The sequence below is a fragment of the Schistocerca gregaria genome, chromosome 1, assembly GCF_023897955.1.
Source record: "Schistocerca gregaria isolate iqSchGreg1 chromosome 1, iqSchGreg1.2, whole genome shotgun sequence".
NCBI lineage: Eukaryota > Metazoa > Arthropoda > Insecta > Orthoptera > Acrididae > Schistocerca > Schistocerca gregaria.
The window spans coordinates 727434017-727456727 of NC_064920.1; the positions used below are offsets into that span (position 1 = coordinate 727434017).

The 22711-nt window shown below is 40.5% G+C and overlaps 1 protein-coding gene across 1 annotated transcript in view; it reads left to right on the plus strand.

Moving 5' to 3' along the window:
* The first annotated feature begins 13834 nt into the window (after nucleotides 1–13834).
* Nucleotides 13835–22711, plus strand: part of LOC126266846 (germinal-center associated nuclear protein) — a 296356-nt gene continuing 287479 nt past the window's right edge. The window contains exon 1 of the mRNA XM_049971439.1: nucleotides 13835–14010. The gene's annotated coding sequence lies outside the window, so the exon portion shown is untranslated. The remainder of the gene's footprint in view (nucleotides 14011–22711) is intronic.

A 22711-nucleotide genomic window follows, 5' to 3' on the forward strand; every position in this document is an offset into this window, starting at 1 on the left:
AGATATGTTAACATGTCACAAGATTCTCATAACTGTACAGTGAAAAATAATGTTATTATGTTATAAGATTCTCATAAAACCACAATGAAAAATAATATTACAGTGCGTTTAAAATTAGTTTACGACATCTCAACAAACTGGCTAACGGTAAAGGGAATAATTTAATCAGGGTTCCTCCATATCACGCTCATTTAAAACCGACAGAATGTATGGGCCTAAGTGAAAAGTGATGTGGGAAAGAGCAACAAGAAATTTACACTCATTGAGGTTGAAATGTTGACAAAAGAACCACCAGAAATGTGGCAAGTAAAAACAGTTGAAAGATTGCAGTTTCTGCAAAAAAAACTGTTGAGGACACCCATGCGAGTTGAGATCACATGACTTGAATAGACTTGATGTTCTGTGACGTGGTGGACAGTGTGAACACACCTTGACGCTATGGTACCACATGTGACGGTGCCATGACGTCCAATGTGAATTGGATTTTGTATGAAGCCAAAACGTGTACTTTCTGCAGTGACATCGTGAGCTACTGTTCACACAGGGTGCCACAAATTCTACATAGTGGCACAGCTTTCAGTAAGGTGTCAACTGAAATCCTATGGGTGGGTGTGAATGTTACAGTGCAGGTTATGGAATTAGAGCTTTGTCAATATACAAGGAAGACTAAACCCAAATGTTGCATTCGATTGTAAATTTCGCACAGGGATAAATCAGGTGCCCCAGAAACATTTATAAAAGAAATAATACTGGGAGACGAAAATGCTGACTGCCATGGCAGAATACCAACAGGTAGCACGTAAATATCATGTGCAGATACGCCACTCTATCAAGATTTTAGTAATCGTTGATACATGGATTTCGAAAATCTAATTTTTAGTTTAACAGCTATGGGAGTTGTTTCCTGCATATACGCCACAATCTATACAATGTTTGATTCACGAACTAAGGAGTTTATAATTTTATTCATTTATTCACCCAAAAATATTTTAGGATTGTGTGATTCGTCACTGGTTTGCAAATATTACCCCCACCCTGATCCACATACTCTTGCAGAAAATCAAACATAAGTTGCTATTCTTGCAATTTCATAAGCTGCAAAGTGTAGCTACCGACCACTGTTTTCACTTTTTTCAGCGAGAAATGGAAAACACATTGAAATCGAATGAAACAGCTGCAATTACTCCATGATGACTGCGACAAAATGCTCTTTTTCCGGAGAGCTGCCACCAGGGAGCAGTGGCAGAAGGAAAGTAGCGCAACGAAGTACAACCAAGGTGAACTTTTTGTCGCATGACAAAAGTTCCGCCACTAAAATCTGGGAGTTCAGAGTTCACAAATGCAACTGCAGTATGCCACTTTCACTGCATGTGTGGGGCCAACCTTAGTCAAAAAGTCATCCAGTTACTACTTGATATTTACTCAACATATGACATATACAATTGATAAAGAAGACGCAGTATTGACCATCTGTCTACAGCAAACAGTATTACCACGCACTTGTAAAAGGAATCCAGATATAAATTTCCTATTTTGTCCTTTGCAAGAATCAGCAATGGTGTAGCAGAGAATCAACTCTGTCTCTCCTCTTCTATAGCCCAAACAAAAATTCAACGTTCCTTTAATGCACTTAAATACTTTTTTTTAGTCTCTTCCAATTGATCTGTTGGTTTTCTTTGGTATCTTCTGAAATTATTTACTGCTACATTTAGGTACTGTGTACCTCAAACAACCAATCAACTAACTAAATAATTTGGGTCCAACTATGTCATCTTTTATCATTATTCAGCTTTGGTCTCCTTTCCATTGTGGCTTTGGTCTCCATTGGTGTCTTAATCAGGATACCTTAGTCAGGATATAGTCATTTATAGCTAAACGTTCCAGTAATTTTCGTAAGTCCTCTGGTCTTTTGAAATCAGTGCCAAGAAATGACTTAAATTCTCTCACAACTCACATGAGAAATCGATGTTCCAAAGCTTTTTTAATGTTACGTGCAGCAATTATAACATAATATACATATGACAGAAGATAACTTTGTTGTTGTTGTTGTTGTTGTTGTTGTTGTTGTGGTCTTCAGTCCTGAAACTGGTTTGATGCAGCTCTCCATGCTAATCTATCCTGTGCAAGCTCCTTCATCTCCCAGATAACTTTAATATCTTTCAAATTAGTCATATACAAAAATTTTCTCTGTTTTATCGTCTAACACTTTTGACAAAAACTTACAAATGTCGCATTCCACATAAAAGGAGCCTGTTTGAATCCACACAGGCCCTTTTTAATTAGAAGATTTAATTCTTTTGAATTGTAACACCTTGAGGTATCTTCGTGTGGACATCTCCATGTAATTCCCCATGCAGAAACCCATTTTTCACATCCATTTTGCATGTAAATAGATCCCCTTCAATGATAACTGACACGAGCCCTCTTGACATAGCCACACATGCAACAGGAGCGTGTGTTTCATCATATTCATAACCCTTCCTCAGAACACAGCCTTTGATTACAAGCCACTCTTTATACATTTCAATATCTCCATCTTGATTTCATTTAATTTTGAACACCCACTTGCTATCAATTGGTTTCTTCCCTGGACATCAGTCAGTCAACTCTCATGTCTCGTTAAGTACCAGTAACTTCATTTCTTCGTTGATGACTTCCCTCGATTCGTGTTCATCATCTCTCCCTTCTATATCTTTCTAGTATTCAGGAGCATCATCAACAGATGATTCAGCTTGCAAGGCCAGTCCTGTAAATCGTCAAGTCATGCAGGCATCCTTCATTCCCTGTTGTTTTGTCAAAGTGTTTGTACTTTTTCTGGTGTCTTGACCAGTTCTCTTGAATTTTTCATCTTATTTTCTTCTTTCTTATTTTTTGTCTCTTTTGTATTCTCCTGTCTACATCTTCTTCTGAAAGCCATTGCTCACTAGTCTGTTTCATCAAATATTGTATCTTTTCCTAAAATCGCTTTTTCAGCTCTGCATATCAAAATCTGTGCCATTTGGTCAAAAGTAAATAAAAATGCATCTAGCTCAGTGAGAATCAAACTTTCTAATTACAAGTTCCTTTGGAATTTTTAAAAAGGCTATAGAACAAAAAACTTGCATTTTCTTCAGGTTGGGTTTTCTCCCATGCCATAGAGCCACTGGCACTTCTCCATCCAAGGCTATAGTTGGACTCCTATTTGTAATATGAATTGTGGCCAATAGTGCTTCTTTTCAAAAACTCAAGTGAAATTTTGATTTGAGAAGTATACAACGCATTGTATCCCATAGTCCTATTTGGACGTTCAGAAACTCCAGTCTGCTGCGGTCTTTATCGCATTGTCAACTCAAGTTGAATCCCCAAGTCTTCACAAAAAGTCTTCAGCTCATTCACATATACTCTCGCCCATTTTCACAATGTATCTGACTCATTTTCAGATTGAAATGAGGTATAGACTTTGCTTCAAAAAGTATGAAAAACTTTGGAATTTCTGACTTTGCATCTACAAAATGTATATGAGCAAAATTAATAAAGTCATCAATAAATGTTAAAGCATACCTTTTGTTATCGTATGAGTTTGGAGTAATTGGTCGAATTAAATCACTATGAATAAGTTCTTGTGATTTCCTTACTTTTACTCATCATGTTTTATAGGGCTGCAACGTCTGTTTTCCTTCAATACATGTATGACAGAAATCATAACCCAACTTGATAGATTTTAAGTTCATTCCATCAACTTGCATCTGCAACTTACGAATATTATGGTAAATTAGATGAGCCAACCTTTGATGTCATAATTCGATTGTCTTTGTTGCTGAAGCTACATGACAATGAAGTTCCTTATATATAAAATTAGTGTTAACATTTTTTACTCACTCCTTTGTGCAATGGAGAGAGTCACATTGCCCTCTTGAGTAACACCTTTACGGATCTCAAGAATTACTCACAAACATTTTGATTCTAGTTTATGTACTGACAGCAGGTTACAGTTGAGGTCCGGAACTGGCGAATTATCTGTAATCATAATCGGAATTTTCTTGCCATTTTTGTCACTTATTTCTTCAATTTCACCAACAGATTAGGCATACGAAAGTCTTCCAGACTTCGCAACACGCATTTTAATTCGCTCTGGCAACATATTCAAATTTTTCAACTATATATTACTACTTATTCTACATCAACATCCGCTTAGATACTCTGCAAGCCACCATACGATGTGTGGCGAAGGGTACCCTGTATCATTCCTTGTCATTTTCTTTCCTGTTCCACTCGCAAATAGAATGAGAGAAATATTACTATCTACATACCTCTGTATCAGCCCTAATTCCTGGTGTCTTATCTTCATGGTCCTTACATGCAATGAATGTTGTCAGCCATAGAATCGTTTGGCAGTCAGCTTCCAATGCTGGTTCTCTAAATTTTCTCAATAGTGTTTCTCGAACAGAACGTCGCCTTCCCTCGAGGGATTCCCGTTTCAGTTCCCAAAACATCTTCGTGACACTTACATGTTGTTTGAACCTATCGATACCAAATCTAGCAGCCCACCTCTGAATTGGAGCCCTTTATGCAGTCTCCTTTACAGGAAAACCACTCTTTCCTAAAATTCTCGCAATAAACTGAAGACAACCATTTGCCTCCCCTACCATAGTTCTCACATGCTTGTTCCACCTCATATCGCTTTGTAACATTATGCCCAGATGTTTAAAGTACTTGACTGTGTCAAGTAGGATAATAGTAATACTGTATCCGAACATTACCAGTTTGATCTCCCTACATCTGCAATTTTCCATGTTTAGACCTAGCTGCCATTCATCACACCCAACTGGGAATTTTGTCTAAGTCGTCTTGTATCTTTCTACAGTCACTCAGTTTTGATACCTTACCATACACCACGGCATCATCAACAAACAACTGCAGATTGCTGCCCACTCTGTTCACCAAATCATTTACTTACACTCCTGGAAATTGAAATAAGAACACCGTGAATTCATTGTCCCAGGAAGGGGAAACTTTATTGACACATTCCTGGGGTCAGATACATCACATGATCACACTGACAGAACCACAGGCACATAGACACAGGCAACAGAGCATGCACAATGTCAGCACTAGTACAGTGTATATCCACTTTTTGCAGCAATGCAGGCTGCTATTCTCCCATGGAGACGATCGTAGAGATGCTGGATGTAGTCCTATGGAACGGCTTGCCATGCCATTTCCACCTGGCGCCTCAGTTGGACCAGCGTTCGAGCTGGACATGCAGACTGCGTGAGACGACGCTTCATCCAGTCCCAAACATGCTCAATGGGGGACAGATCCGGAGATCTTGCTAGCCAGGGTAGTTGACTTACACCTTCTAGAGCACGTTGGGTGGCACGGGATACATGCGGACGTGCATTGTCCTGTTGGAACAGCAAGTTCCCTTGCCGGTCTAGGAATGGTAGAACGATGGGTTCGATGACGGTTTGGATGTACCGTGCACTATTCAGTGTCCCCTCGACGATCACCAGAGGTGTACGGCCAGTGTAGGAGATCGCTCCCCACACCATGATGCCGGGTGTTGGCCCTGTGTGCCTCGGTCGTATGCAGTCCTGATTGTGACGCTCACCTGCACGGCGCCAAACACGCATACGACCATCATTGGCACCAAGGCAGAAGCGACTCTCATCGCTGAAGACGACACGTCTCCATTCGTCCCTCCATTCACGCCTGTCGCGACACCACTGGAGGCGGGCTGCACGATGTTGGGGCGTGAGCGGAAGACGGCCTAACGGTGTGCGGGACCGTAGCCCAGCTTCATGGAGACGGTTGCGAATGGTCCTCGCCGATACCCCAGGAGCAACAGTGTCCCTAATTTGCTGGGAAGTTGCTGTGCGGTCCCCTACGGCACTGCGTAGGATCCTACGGTCTTGGCGTGCATCCGTGCGTCGCTGCGGTCCGGTCCCAGGTCGACGGGCACGTGCACCTTCCGACGACCACTGGCGACAACATCGATGTACTGTGGAGACCTCACGCCCCACGTGTTGAGCAATTCGGCGGTAGGTCCACCTGGCCTCCCGCATGCCCACTATACGCCCTCGCTCAAAGTCCGTCAACTGCACATACGGTTCATGTCCACGCTGTCGCGGCATGCTACCAGTGTTAAAGACTGCGATGGAGCTCCGTATGCCACGGCAAACTGGCTGACACTGACGGCGGCGGTGCACAAATGCTGCGCAGCTAGCGCCATTCGACGGCCAACACCGCGGTTCCTGGTGTGTCCGCTGTGCTGTGCGTGTGATCATTGCCTGTACAGCCCTCTCGGAGCAAGTATGGTGGGTCTGACACACCGGTGTCAATGTGTTCGTTTTTCCATTTCCAGGAGTGTATATAGAGAACAACAGCAGTGTCATCACACTTCCATGGGGCACTCCTGACGACACCCTTGTCTCTGATAAACATTCGCAGTTGAGGACAACATACTGGGTTCTGTTGTTTAAGAAGTCTTTGAACCACTCAAATATCTGTGAACTTATTCCATATGCTCGTACCTTCGCTAAAAGCCTGCAACGTGGTACTATGTCAAATATAATAATATGGAATCTGGCTATTGCCCTTCATCCATAGTTCACAGTATATAATGTGAGAAAAGGGCAAGCTGAGTTTCGCATGGGCGATGCTTTCTAAAACATTCTGATTCGTGGACACAAGCTTCTCAGTCTCAAGGAACTGAGAATATGTTCAAGAATTCTACAGCAAACAGAAGTTAGGAATATTGGTCTGTAATTCTGTGGGTCCGTTCTTTTGCATCTCTTATATACCAGAGTCACCTGTGTTTTTCTTTTTCCACTCGCTTGGGACGTGGTGCTTGGAGAGAGATTCATGATAAATGCAAGTTAGGTAAGGGGTCAGTGCCATATAGTACTCTTTGTAAAAGCAAACTGGGATTTCAACCGGAATTGGTGATTTATTTCCTTTCAAATCTTTCAGCTGTGTGCTTATTAATATGTTGTCCATACAGAAGTCTGTCTGATTGTCCAATGATGGTATGTTTATAACTCTAGAACCCAAATACTAGTTGATGTTGCCGAATTTTCGTAACTTACTCTTTTCCATCGTGATCATCAGAGGCTGCCCTTGGATAGTTTTGTTTTGTGCTGGGAGCTTCGCGTTTCTTTGGTTTTCGAGATCTTGCTGCTTTCCTAGATGCCTGAAACAAGCAAAAATAAAATCGATACTAAAAAATGATAATACAGAAAACGCAGAAAACCACAGACAAATTTCTTTATTATCTTTCATTTCTAAAACAACAGAAACAATAATGAAAAATAGTCTAATTTATTATCTACTAAACACAACCTTCTCTGAAATGAACAGTCCGGTTTTTGCCCTACAGGAGATATACAGGCAGAATAGTGCAGTTTACTACAGCTATACTCGAAACACTAGACAAGGACAATAATACAAGAGGCATTTATTTGGATCTAACAAAAACATTTGACACAGTCGACAATAGAGTTTCATTAAAAAAAAAGTAGAATTATTAGGAATGAGAGGTATGTCCAAGAACTGATTAACTCAAGCTTGAAAAACAGGGTGTAAAGAATTGAAATCACACATATTTCTAAAATGCTAGTATTAAAACATTTATCAGGTCCAAAATATATTAATATAGACGTCTGCCTGGGAAATGTATTGGGTTCCGTCGTGTTCCTTATATATGTAAATGATTTCCCATGTAGAGTCATCTATGGAGAAAAAATACTGTTTTCTGATTATAGCATCTCTTTGCTTACAAAATTTGACAGCATGTATTGTGTTACGGCAGGGAAGGAACCTGTGACCACTGGAGACAGTCCCACAAGTTCCTCCAAAAATTGTAACATAATACACACATTCGTCAGACTAGCAAATGTAAATCCACCTGATGATGGTGGTTTAAACCTTCGAAACGCGTCGCGGAGATAAATAAACAGTGAATTGTAGCAGTAAGCTTATCAACGAAGCTCTCAGAGATGTCCACAACTGGTCATTAAAGAACAGAGTAACTTTAAATTTGATAAAGACATGCTATATAAATTTTCAATTAAATAAGATATACATTGATACTATGGTGAAAGTAAACAATGGTGTACTACATTGTGTATTTAATATCATATTCTTTGGATGAATGTAGACTGTCAGTTAGAATGGACAGAACATGGGATACTTTTGCTAAAGAGGCTATCTTCTGCATGTTACACCCCATGAATCCTAGCACCACTGTACACCATTTCATGCCTAAAAGTAGCCTACTTTTGATATATGCATTCAGTTCTCAGGTATGAGATAATATTGTTGGGGATAAGAAAGACTATTTCCAGGATACAGAAAAGAGCTAGGTGAACAGTAATAAATAGTAATACAAGGCACTCTATAAAGAATTATTCAAAAAGCTAGAAATTCTGGCAGTTCTGTGTGAATACACCTACCACAACATTATGTATATATGAAGAATCTGAACCACAAACACAATACATTGCAACCTGTAACTTTCTTTAATCATGAACATATGTCCAAGTGATACTAAATGTTGTAACCTTTACACACAGAAAAGCATTATCTTCTCAATAATCTTCAAATCATGAGCTACACCCTTAAATTCTATAAATGAAATCAGTAAATTTACTATGGTACTTTTGTTGCCAATGTCTGCAGTCACTTTCAGAACTCAGATTAATAATCAAATTAACTAATTCAATATGATTGAATTTTGGATTGCTGATGTATCCATGTGTCACCACAATAAAATAAAAGCAATGAATAGTTGAGGGAGTATGAATGAGAACAGTGGCGTATTTAAGTTTATAAAAATAACGACAGTTTTTATTGTACCTTTTACTTACAATGAGCTGATAAATCTTATAAAAATGACAAATATAAATCAGAAAAAGAGATGGTGTTTTATTGGTGAGGCATTTATTGGGGTGGAAATTATACAAATTCTCCTCTGAATTAATCCCTCTTACAAAGCAATCTGACTTTATTTACATGAATCGACTGTGAGACCCCATTCTATTCAAATGGAATCAAGTATGACGAAGTGCACCACAAATTATGGTTCATGGAGAACTGGGAGCTGTGAATATCATTTAACAACCTTATGCCAATGTAGCAATACCTTTCTCTTCACCCTGATTCGGGCGACAGCAGTAAACAGCATGTTGTGGGCGAGGAGCTGTGGCAACTGTAAAGCTGGCTTCCCACAGGGCGTGACGCCCTAGCCTGAGACATGCTGTTGTGGAACAATACCTGTGTGAACAAAGAGATGTGAGTTTGACTGTGACGTCACGGGCAGGCTTGAGGGCTCACGCTTCATATCAAGCGTGTTTGATTTTCAGTCGTGAGTTTGCCTCGTCTGTCGTTGTGTCAGATTACAACATCTAGTGCTGCGAACAACAAGATGGCAACTAGTGCCATTAAAGGTCGTGTGATCAAGTTGCAAAACAGTGAAACTTTAGATTTTCTGGAACTTTACGCTACTGAGCAGGTATTGTACGATGTAAGCAGAGAAGAATACAGAGACCGAGATGCAAGAATGGCTGCTGCCAAAAGAATTAGTGATGCGCTCCAAATTCCAGGATTCGGACCCAAAAAAGTAACTGCGAAATTGGAAAATTTGCGGAGTTCATATTGTCAGGAACTGAAGAAAATAATCGAAAGTGAACGATCTGGAGTTGGCATTGATGAGGTTTATGAACCAAAAATCTCCTGGTTTGACAAGATGAATTCTTTCATTCCACCATTCGTTCAGCAACGATCCATACTATCAAATCTGGTAAGTGAAATTAAAGTTTGTTTCCATATTTGAAATTTTATACATTTTCAAAATTATAATAAAGTCATGTGACGAGGGCCTACCGTCGGGTAGACTGTTCGCCTGGTGCAAGTCTTCCAATTTCACGCTACTTCGGCGACTTGCGCGTCGATGGGGATAAAATGATGATGATAATAACAACATAATGCTCAGTCCCTGAGTGGAGAAAATCTCCGACCCACCCGGGAATCGAACCCGGGCGCTTAGGATTGACAGCCTCTCGCGCTGACCACACAGCTACTGGGGCGGACATTTTCAAACTTGTTCCTTTCATTTACATTATTACAACAGTTTTTATAATGATGTTACAGAATAGTAGGTATATCATAGGAACTGTACCAGATCCTTTTAATACAACAATATCTAGCACTGTAACAACACATTCTTATGATAAAATATATCCAGCAATGCATTTACTTTGTGACACTAATTGAAGACAACCATGTACAAAATAACTGAGCACTATATTGACACTGATGTGCTCTACGGTTCTGTATTTGAAACGTCGCCAAGTAGTTACATTTTGCTAGGGCACAGCACCTTCATTATTAAAGTAATCACGATACTTATCCCGAATTCGTTGTGCCTGTCGATGTGGATATCTGTTAGCAGTTTGCGGAAGGTTCTGTAGGACAGTAATTTCCTCTTGACGCCACGATCCATGCAAAATACGATTGTTTTCATCCTGGAAGTCAATTAAACCTCGTGAGATGAAGCCGGGGTTCGTTTTCCGCAGCCAGTTGTGCAGGCTAGTACTACTTTGTCCACCGACTGTATTTTTAAAGATATTGGTTTTTCAAATGCTCTAAATTTACTCACAAGTATGCCGAAAGTATTTTCTTCAACACATCTAGCCCATGAAACTCGATAGTTGCAGATTGTTTCCTGTCGAGACATGATATGCCGACTGTAAGGTTTCATCAGATAGCTCTTTAGTGGAAACACATCCCCTACAATAACCATGTCACGTGGCATTACAAGGGAATTTGTCTCGTAAGTGTTGTACAATGAGCTGTTTTAAAATATACCACCATCAGAATTTCTTCCTTTAGCTCGCACATAAACATACAGGAAACAATAATCGGAATTAGCTAAAGCTATCAATACGGTACCAAAACTACCTTTGTAATTATAATAATCAGATCCAGTAGTGGGAGGGGCATGACTGACAATGTGTTTTCCGTCCAGAGCTCCTGCACAGCCTGGAAAGTTCCATCGTTCTCTAAACCCATATTCTATATTTTTCCATTCATCTGAAGCTGCAGGCGCCTGAAACAAAATTAATGTTTTGATTGCATGTGTCACCAATAAATACAAATGAACAACCACAACTGGAGAAGCCACAATCCCTATCTGTAGATTTAACTGCTGTTGACGATCTCAACGAGACCACACCAAGCACATCACAGCTTCCAGAAGAAACTGAGACACCGAAGGCAGTACTAAAACGAAAAGTGTTGGGGAACACGGAGATCATAACCTAAAATATGAATATTAATCTGACTTACAGTGTAGTTAAAGTGAGACAGTGACATGCCACCACTCAGCACGACTGTGGAATCAAATTCAGACATTCTTTACATCCAAACAGAAGATATAAGTCAAAAACTCAAAACAGTATAAAACTGAACACTAGACTGCCACAAGAAATAAATTATGTAAATGATCCACACACTTTTAGCCAAAGGCTAAAAAAGTGTTATAATAGCTATTATACTGTAAATGAATATTTAAAGCAACTGTAGTTAGTAACTTAATGTTTATGAACATTGTACTAAGTAGCAATTTATGAAATGATTAGAAAAATGAGGTGTATGAATACTGTTTGAGTCACATTTATTTTAGTAAGAAATATTCTACAAATATTTGACGACATCCATAAAATGTACATAGCCTTACAGATGAAAAACTCAATCAATCAGTCTAACATTTCGTTCTGAAATTTTGTGCTCTTTCGAGCCCCAGTCATGAGAAGGAAAAGATAGGGATTAGTAGCTCTGTTATCTGATTTAAGTTTGCTACCTAGCTTAGATTTCTGTCCTAACTGTAACAGCAAACCATCAAAGACTTTCTTGACGACACATTTCCTCTTCTTCTCTTCGTGCAAAAGTACATTCTTCACGAAATCTAGAGTTAACATATATCGCGACAGTGCCTCTAGCGCAGTGACTAGATTTTCGTTATTGGGGGCATTGTATACAACAGACTTAAAACAACACAAATTTCTTCTAATTTTGGTTCAGATGGTCGCATCTATCGAATTTATCTGTCGAATTGCAGAAAATGATCAATAAGCAAGTTGTTTTATTATTATTTATTTATTGGACCATTTGATTCATTACATACTTAAACAGTACATTGAATATAGGACAAGTCAAAATTGCGAAAGGAGCAGAAACACACACACAGATATACATCTGTGAGATCTCCAGAATTGATTGGATTGTCACCCAACTTTGTCTGGCTCTCCATCTGGAAATAGACTACAGTGAAGCCCTGCTTTTACACTTTTCAAGGGATTTTAAAAATGGTGCAAAATGTGATGATGTAACTGGAACTGGTAACTGTCTGGGAACTAGAAACATTTGACTTAATTTCATACATCATAATTTATGTTTTTGGAAAACCTGCGGCTGTAAATCATTATTTAGAAAGTGAAACACTGCACCAGTTACATATTTTTTCATGCTTAGTACAATGTTTTTCAATAATTTTTTGCTCATTGTCAATTGCAAGTATTTATGTAAGTATTTTATATGGTGGTGTTGTTCTGCATCTCTTGCACTGTAGTCATGTATTTTGAGGTTATCAGATCTGTGCCTTCTCAGTTATGTAGAAAACCACACACACACACACACACACACACACACACACACACACACACACACACACACAGAGAGAGAGAGAGAGAGAGAGAGAGAGAGAGAGCATGACAAAATTAATTACAGATAACAATCATAAATCACAAGTGAGAAATATAGCAATTTGAATTTAACCATTATTACATAATCATTGTTTACAAGGCTATTTTTTGTAATTTAAAAATTCTTTTACATAGTAAAAACAGTTTTCCACTAGAAATGACTTAAGACTATGTTAAAAAGAATTTTTATGTTGCTGCGATTTTAAATCGCTGGGTAGGCTTTCATATAGCTGAACTGTTATCTGTGATACAATTTTTCTGTACAATGCCATTCTACATTGTGACATATGGATGTTATTTGTGTTTCTTGTGTTATAACTGTGTGTATGCTTATGTTGTTGAAGATGTCCAGTTTGCTTTAAAAGATACTCATTTGCGAACAGTATACACTCATATATGCAAAGGCTCAGTAGGCTCATTATTTTCATCTGGACGAAATGTGGTCTACATGTTTCCAGTTTTCTTAGGTTGCAGATAGCCCTGATCGCTCTTTTCTGCATCCTAAAGATCTTTATGCTGGTGGCTGAATTTCCCCAGGAGATTAGCCCATATCGAAGTAGTGCATGGAGGTATAAATAATACGCCTGAATATTTGTTGACTTGCTTGCAATTTTATTTAACGCAAGCAGAGCATAACAAGATTTGAAAGTTTTTACTCAAGTTTATAGAATCAAATTTCATCATTAGCAAAGTTTTTACCGAATTGACAACTTACTTGGCTCGAAAATATTGCGCAGCTCCAATCTCATATCAAACGAGATAGCTAATTCTTCGGCATACCACAGATAAATATCCACAATTCTCGGTTTGGCTTGTAACTTAAAATTTTTTATTACATTTTTTTCTGTTTTCCTAATCGTACATTTTCAGCCCATCATTCACTTCATATATTTCAGAATAGTTCATTTGAATAAGATCCAGCTGATCCGCATCATTTAACAGTACCTCACTTCAAAATTCTAAATTAGTAGAACTAGTTTGTTTTCATGGGCCGGATGACTGGCGATTGCGATGGATGAGGCATGCATATGCACGGAAACGTGACGTAAGTCGACCGCTCTAGAGATACCGGTATCGAAAATGTCATATCTTCGCAAAGAATATACGTGTGTTTTGTTTTGAATGTTTGTTGTCACCGCGCTATGTGACTTGTGTGTCGTACTGTAGGGCATGGTAGGAATCGCAAAGAGAAGGTGACATTCGAAAAAGAGGACAACTTTCTCTTTTTAGCTCAAAATGGATTAACTTGGGAATTTGTCTTTTGACTGTGGTGCGTATTATTTTGTGTCCAAACGCATGTCGTTGCCAAATTGTTATCGTACCACTTACAAATTATTGCCAACATAAGTATTCGTTTTCACATTAAAAGCTGTTGTTTCGACATAATTGACCATTTATTATTTACGCTACCATTGTCGCAATTTGTTACCTTGTTAATTGTTCCTTTTAAATTTGGAGGTGTCTGCGATTTTAAAATAAAGTGTGAAATTACAGACGCCTATCATGTTTTTGAGATAAGTATTGGGTTATTCTGGGATCGTATTTTTAGTTAATCCCACAGGCGGGTTAATTCATAGAGCCAGAAGTAGCTTTGCGTTTGCCACAAAGAAGTTTGACGTAACACACACTGTTAATATCATACATAAATACCTTCTCATATGATATGTAAGTTCTTGCTGTAGACTTATGAGGTGGTGAGGCTATTTACAATGGTGGCTTATTTTTTAAAAAAAAATAATGTTCGAATGTCTGTTTACTTTGTAAAAATGCTTCAGCTCACATGAAATGTAAGTAGACGCTAATTGTAGAGAAATGTGAAAGACAATAAATTCTGGAATATTTTTTTTGGGGGGGGGGAGGGAATCACCGTTGTATGAGGAGTGAACTCGGGCAGGCAGGGTTCGGTATTAATTTTGGCTTCATTCTCATTGGTAGGGTTGGTGGTGAAAAAGTGTTTCCACCATCGGGAAAGGCCGCTGGTCCTGATGGAATACCAGTTCGATTTTACACAGAGTACGCGAAGGAACTTGCCCCCCTTCTTGCAGCGGTGTACCGTAGGTCTCTAGAAGAGCGAAGCGTTCCAAAGGATTGGAAAAGGGCACAGGTCATCCCCGTTTTCAAGAAGGGACGTCAAACAGATGTGCAGAACTATAGACCTATATCTCTAACGTCGATCAGTTGTAGAATTTTGGAACACGTATTATGTTCGAGTATAATGTCTTTTCTGGAGACTAGAAATCTACTCTGTAGGAATCAGCATGGGTTTCGAAAAAGACGGTCGTGTGAAACCCAGCTCTCGCTATTCGTCCACGAGACTCAGAGCGCCTTAGACACGGGTTCACAGGTAGATGCCGTGTTTCTTGACTTCCGCAAGGCGTTTGACACAGTTCCCCACAGTCGTTTAATGAACAAAGTAAGAGCATACGGACTATCAGATCAATTGTGTGATTGGATTGAGGAGTTCCTAGATAACAGAACGCAGCATGTCATTCTCAATGGAGAGAAGTCTTCCGAAGTAAGAGTGATTTCAGGTGTGCCCCAGGGGAGTGTCATAGGACCGTTGCTATTCACAATATACATAAATGACCTGGTGGATGACATCGGAAGTTCACTGAGGCTTTTTGATGCTGTGGTGTATCGAGAGGTTGCAACAATGGAAAATTGTACTGAAATGCAGGAGGATCTGCAGCGAATTGACGCATGGTGCACGGAATGGCAATTGAATCTCAATGTAGACAAGTGTAATGTGATGCGAATACATAGAAAGATAGGTCCCTTATCATTTAGCTACAAAATAGCAGGTCAGCAACTGGAAGTAGTTAATTCCATAAATTATCTGGGAGTACTCATTAGGAGTGATTTAAAATGGAATGATCATATAAAGTTGATCGTCGGTAAAGCAGATGCCAGACTGAGATTCATTGGAAGAATCTTAAGGAAATGCAATCCGACAACAAAGGAAGTAGGTTACAGTACGCTTGTTCGCCCAATGCTTGAATACTGCTCAGCAGTGTGGGATCCGCACCAGGTAGGGTTGATAGAAGAGATAGAGAAGATCCAATGGAGAGCAGCGCGCTTCGTTACAGGATCATTTAGTAATTGCGAAAGCGTTACGGAGATGATAGATAAACTCCAGTGGAAGACTCTGCAGGAGAGACGCTCAGTAGCTCGGTACGGGCTTTTGTTAAAGTTTCGAGAACATACCTTCACCGAAGAGTCAAGCAGTATATTGCTCCCTCCTACGTATATCTCGCGAAGAGACCATGAGGATAAAATCAGAGAGATTAGAGCCCACACAGAAGCATACCGACAATCCTTCTTTCCACGTACAATACGAGACTGGAATAGAAGGGAGAACCGATAGAGGTACTCAGGGTACCCTCCGACACACACCGTCAGGTGGCTTGCGGAGTATGGATGTAGATGTAGATGTAGAGAAGGAGAGAACGTCAATAACAAGTCCAGCTTGACTAATTTTGGGAATGAGGCAAAAGGCAAGGTCTTTGGAAAGGCTGATACTTTTGTGTTACTAAGACGTTTGAAGGAAATGCTTTTTGACTATGTTTTGAGTCTGTTTAGGTTCTGGATTGTGTATTATGATGGAAGTAAGTTTCTGACGGCATGGTAAATGTACTAGGCATAAAATACATAGTTTGTCGGCATATGAGGGTATGCACAGGAGTTTTGGAGGCTGTTGTAGAGATAGTGGACCGTGGTAGGTCAAGGTGGAAGTAGAGGTATACAGGTTGGAGGGTTTTGGGAGGTGCTGTTGTGCATGCTGCTCTAGATCCTGGAGGGCCAGAGTTTTGGAGTGAGAGATGGGATGCAAGAAATTGGGATTGCAGAACAGGGGAATTTTATGGATGCAGATGAGGTATGACAAGAAGGTTTCGGCCTGATTTACATGGTTTTGCAGACTGTGCTGCTAAACATGCTGCCCAAACGATGTACTTTGACTGCACCACAACCTGCGTCATTGGATCATTCCTACCAAAACCAGCTTTTCTGGATTGTGTGGGTGGGAACTCTCCGTGCTACGTCCTATGTTCCTGTTATACCCAGGCCTTAACCTTTGCTGGTACCTATACTCCACCCATGTATCCCCTTTCCTGCTTCTTTTGATTCCCACTTCTCCCTCCCCCACCCCCCCACCCGTCCTAAGCATCACTACATATCCCCCATCTTCATCCTGCTATTCCTACTTCTTCCCACCCTATGCCTCCCCCTTATGTCCTTATGCGCAGCAGATTGCTGCTGCTTTTGGGTGCAGTTGTACTCTACAGTCAGGCCACAGCATCTGGAGACAGTACACATGTTAGTGTATTCTCTATTTCAGAAGAAGGCCTTTTGGCTGAAAGCTTAAATGTGGAGAAGTAATTTTGTTGTGTCTGTGTACAATTCATCGTTCCATCTGTATGGTTCATGGCACTCTATTCTTTTCATAATATTGTTGTTATACCATCCTTGACTTTTCTTTTGGACTTTATATGTTAGATAGATGATGTCTGGTCCTTTTGTTGGTTTTTACATCTCGGTCGTGTGTTTTGTTTACAGTAAATAAATTTAGTTCTTTCTTGACATGGCGTAAATTGTGTTGTTTACTGTACTTGTATAGGTACAGTCGAGATTGCAGTTAGTTGATGGGAACAGTGTTTTGAATTGTGTTGTACACTACATCTGTATAGTTTTTCCCTTTTTTATGAGTTTGCAATGTTTTATGACCTGTAGAGCAGTTTGGTTTCTAGGTTAGGTTGGAAGGTGATAGTTTGGGTCTTGACAAAGGTAATGAATATGTCACACTAGAAAGCTATATTTTTTTTTTTTAATGAACTTGTAGGTGACAGATTGAACTGTAGTATAGTTTGAGGCCTAAATTAGTTTGCAAGGTGTTAGTGAGGTTGTGAATTGACAAAGCTAACTTTCACAACAGTCTTTTATATTAATTGTGCATTCTGTAGTAGTTACATTTGTGTCTGTGATGAAACTGCTGTTTTCCCACTATGGTATGGTATTGTATTTTCGAGCTTTTTACATGCTCAAAGCTATTAATAACAAGAACATCCCCATCCAAAATACCTCTGTTTCCATTATTTCCATGGAGGTGTCATTATCTTCGTGTCTTCCTTTTATTTTTTAAAATATTTTATGTTTTTGGTAACATAATGCATTGTTTCTTGAATCTCATATCTCCACCATGTTAAAGATGCCATTGTTCTATTGGAGCAGTGTCACCTAGCTAACTGATCCTCATAGATGATCTTCTCACTACACATTGAACTGTCGCTCAGTTGCTGGTATGTTGCTGATGACTCGTATCCTACTCCCCCCCCCCCCCCCCCCCACCCACCTGCAGGTCCAGAGGTTAGAATAGGCTTGAGGTATTTCCTGTCTGTCATAAGAAGCGCCTGAAAGGAGTCCCACACATTTTGGCCTTAATGTGATGGTTCCCTGTTGGGGTTGACCTCCATTTTTCAAAATTTTCCTGAAGAGCGAGCCAATTGGGGAAGGGTGCCTTACATGGTGCATCATGTTCATCATGGCGCTGAGATCTATCGCATCCTTTGTTGACATGGATCTGCAGTTCCGCTCATCCTCCTGCTGTTGGGCAAGGTCAAACTCCTGGGTGCGATTTCCTGCATCCACTGTGCAGTACCGCTTTCTGCGGTGAGGATGATAATGGACTTCTTAGCTTGTTTGCACCTTATATCCAGTGCGGTAGCCAGTCCATTGTGGTGGGGCCGCCATGTACCCTGTTGGTCGTAGGCCCCTGACCACACAGGGATCGCTCTGCTGATGATAGCGCTGTTAATTCCCCACGTGTACCAAGGAACATATGCCTGTCCCCCTAGGGCATTGGGACTCCCAGCAATGGACATCCTGCCAGGTGGCCTCTGCTGCGGCTGTGTGGCATCCATGGGGACGGCCCCTGGTCAGATTGGGTGGCATGAGGGCGGATGACACGTGGTGAAGTGTAGTTTGTCATCTCTTGTTGGTGGTCAAACACCAGCAGTCTATAAGTGGTCATGGGCTCAATTCAGTGCAAAGAAGTATGACCACAAATCGTTCTCCTCCCTGGACACACCATGGAGGAACGCCAGGCTAAGGATGGCAGTGCATCTTATTCGCCCCGGTACCATGTATGTTCGAGAGCTGGTGGGGAATCTTTCATGACGATGAAGCCTCAGTTTTTTTGGTGCACTTTGAGGACAAGTTCGGGGAGGTGGAGGGATTGTCCAGAACATGATATGGGTCAGTCTTGATCAAAACAGCATTCTGTGCCATCACAGGCACTACTCGCCTGTGACAAGCTGCGGGAGGTTTCTGTTTCTATCACGTCCCACAAGAGCTTAAATATGGTCCGGGGTATCATATTTCACAGGAACCTTCTTTTCTAGTCTGATGATGAGCTGCACACCAATTTAGAGTGGTGATGTGTTCATTTCGTCCAGTGTGTCCACTGGGGGTTAATCAGATTGCCACCAGTGCCTTCATCTTGGCTTTCGAGGGTGACACATTACTCAAGAAGGTCTAGTTGATGGTCTGCCGCTGTGATGTGAAGCCATATATCCATCCCCTGATGCGGTGCTTTAAGTGCTAGAAGTTCGGCCTATATCTTTTCGCCAAACTTCCAGTGTCACCTGTCGGGATTGTGGACATCCTTCACATTCTAGTACTCAATGTGCCCCACCTCCCATCTGTGTCAGCTGCAGAGAGCACCGTTTGCCTTGCTCACTGGACTGCAGGATTCTTCAGGAAGAAAGGAAAATAATGGAGTACAAGACCCCGAACCAACTAACCTACACTGAGGCTATGAGAAAATATGAGAGGCTACATCCTCTGTGTATGATGTCAATCTATGCCGCTGCTGCAACAATGGTTTTACCATCTTCTGTTCAGCCATGTACAGTAGGCTCCCAGACCAGAAAACTCCACCTGCTCCCATGATTGTGGGGCCACTTCCTTCCCTGTTGCTCCTGCATCGCCTACTTCGGGAGCAACACCCCCTCCCCCCTCCATCGGGGATGTCAGACGCCACTTCTCAGCCAGAGAAGCGTACATCTTTATCAGTTCCTCTCACTAGGGTCACTCATAAATATGAAGCTTCATAAAGCGGGTGTGTGTCAGATTCCTTGCGGAAATTGTGAGAAGTCGTACATAGGTCAAACAACATGCACCGTTCATGAGAGATGTGTGGTGGAGTATCGAAGATACACACGCTTATTACAGCCAGACAAGTCAGCTGTGGCTGAACATTGTATTGATATGTCATTCCATGTATTACAGTGATGTGAAGATTTTAACATCCACCTCTTCTTTTTGGGAATCTGTCTTCAAGGAAGCTATAGAGATTAGATTAGCTAATAATTTAATAAATAGAGATAATGGTTTTAATTTGGACAAAGCATGGAATCTGGCTCTTGGGGTACTTAAACTGAAGTTGTCGTGGTGTCACTGGCTCCAATCGTACATAGACAAGCGAATCAAATGTCTGTATGCCTTTGCCATGGGCGGCGCATGTGCAAGCGTATTTCTTTGCTGCCGATCAGCATCTGTGACCTGCATGCGCAGTACTGCCTTGGTGGAGCATATAAGGCCACGCTTGGCATCTTATCATCAGTCTTGTGGCTCACTCGGAGGATGGACGGACGATACGTGGCTGAAATATCAGTGGAGGAAATTTTATTTGTGCAGCTGCATGCCTGAAATTTAATGGACTATTCATTAAGTCGCATGAAGTTGAAAATGCACACAAGATAACATTGTTTGGTGGAGTTGCTGGAAGTTTCAAAACAACTTTGTTATTGTGGCTCCAGTTAGAGAATGTAAAAGCTGTCGCTACATGGAGAGGAACCTGAACACTAGCAGTACATCATTCCCACAGTCTGTGTTTTCAGGAGCCGAATGGATTTCAAAAAAGTAGGAAGTCAGCTGCAGAGCAAACAATCGTCAGCATTTTCTGGAGTCACTGGTGGCGAGCCTACGAAATGGTTGAAATATTGTGATTTAGTTACAAAATACAACAGGTGAGATGACAGGAAGTGTTTGGCAAATGTGTACTTTTACATGAACGACATAGCCCATTCATGGTTTGAGAACAACAACGAGAAACTCAGTAGCTAGAATAAATCTGAGCCTCAGCTGAAGAAAATGTTTGGCGATGATCCGTAGCAAGGTAGCTGCACTGTTAGCTGCAACAGGTAGAAGATGTGCTTTGTTGGTGCTGCACATTTTTGCAATTTTGACTGAGATAAAGTCAAGCTAAATTGTTCTCTTTCAGCATGCCAGTGTAGACATTGACACAGAAATAGCTAAGTAAAATATCTGTGCAATTTGCACATTTATGTGTATGTAAAAGCCAACTTTGGAATGTTCCGTTGTGTGAGACCATGTGTGCCAGATTCGCCTTCCCATTTGAAATTCTAGTTACACACATTTTACTGTTTGTGTAGCTTCTGCATAATCTTTCGTTGGTTACTTCAGTACTCATTTGTATTGTGGTATATTGTGAAATTTTGAACATTGGTGAGTACCACGATAAACTTGTACTGTTTTGCAAGTTGTAGGCTGAAGCTTATCTGTGCTCTTTTAAAATTTTTGTGGACAGTAGGCCTATTCTCATTTAAAACAATCATTCTGCAATTTCATTACACAGTTAGTTGAGAAATAAGTTATTTTTGAGAATTTTCAGATGCTTACAAAACAATGTTTTTGAAAATTTTCGTAATTTTTGTAAATACAAGATTAGTATGTAACTTATTTCATAGCAAATCAGCATTTGTGTCTCATGGTTACTGCCTAAGAATAGATCACCCCAAATTTCACTGGATATTAGTGCAGATAAACATAAATTTTGTTAAAATTTCCAGAAGTTAGCATAGTCCTGTGCATAAACCAGTTCATAGTATTAAACTAGTATTTGCAATTTAGATACTATAGCAGATGTTGTAACTAATGTATAGTGTTACATGTAGTTTTCTCTTCCAAGTGGGATATATATTGCTTACATTTATCATAAATTAAGCATGTATTGAAGTTTGTTAGTGACTAAAATTAACCTTAAAAAGTTTTAGGAAACCAGTAATTTTTATGACAGGTTTTTCTTTTATGTTAACAGAAGTCTTATTTTGTTTATTTGCTTCAATTCTTATAGGGAATTAGTAATTTTGTTGCTCAATGGATTTAAAGGTAATCAGCAGGCTTAGTTTAAAGTTACCTGCATTTGTTCACTGCCCTGTAAAATGCACCATCCACAATGCAACCCCACTGTGAATGCTGTTTTCAAACTTGGGACGAGTTAGGTGACGTTTGTAAGCAGCAGTAAATCTCTCCTGACTGCCGTCAGATGATTAGCAGCTGCTGCAAATTGGTGTGCAGGAAGAACTCCCAAGAGTCATTTAGGACTACCTGTGCTACTGGTGCCAAAGGTACCTCAAGTAGTATTCTCTCCTGTAGATCCTGGTTCCTTTGCAGAAAGTACAGGAACCACTTCCTAGAACGCCTCAAATCCATTCCCACTCCTCTCCCACCTGAAACCTTTCTTGTCACCATAGATGCTACATCCCTTTACACAAACATCCCACACACCCATGGTCTCTCTGCCCTTGAGCACTACCTCTCCCAACGCCCACCCGAAGATCTTCCAAAAACCTTGTTCCTTATCACACTTACCAACTTCATCCTCACCCATAATTACTTCACTTTTGAAGGCCAGACCTACAAACAAATCAGGGCAACTGCCATGGGAACCAGGATGGCTCCGTCCTATGCCAACCTCTTCATGGGCCGCATGGACGAGGCTTTCCTGAAGACCCAACAGCTGCTTCCCCTGGCCTGGTATAGGTTTATAGATGACATCTTTGTGGTCTGGACTCATGGTGAAGAAACACTCCTTAATTTCCTCCATAACCTCAACTCCTTTTCAAATCTGAATTTCACCTGGTCCTTCTCCAAAATCCAAGCCACCTTCCTGG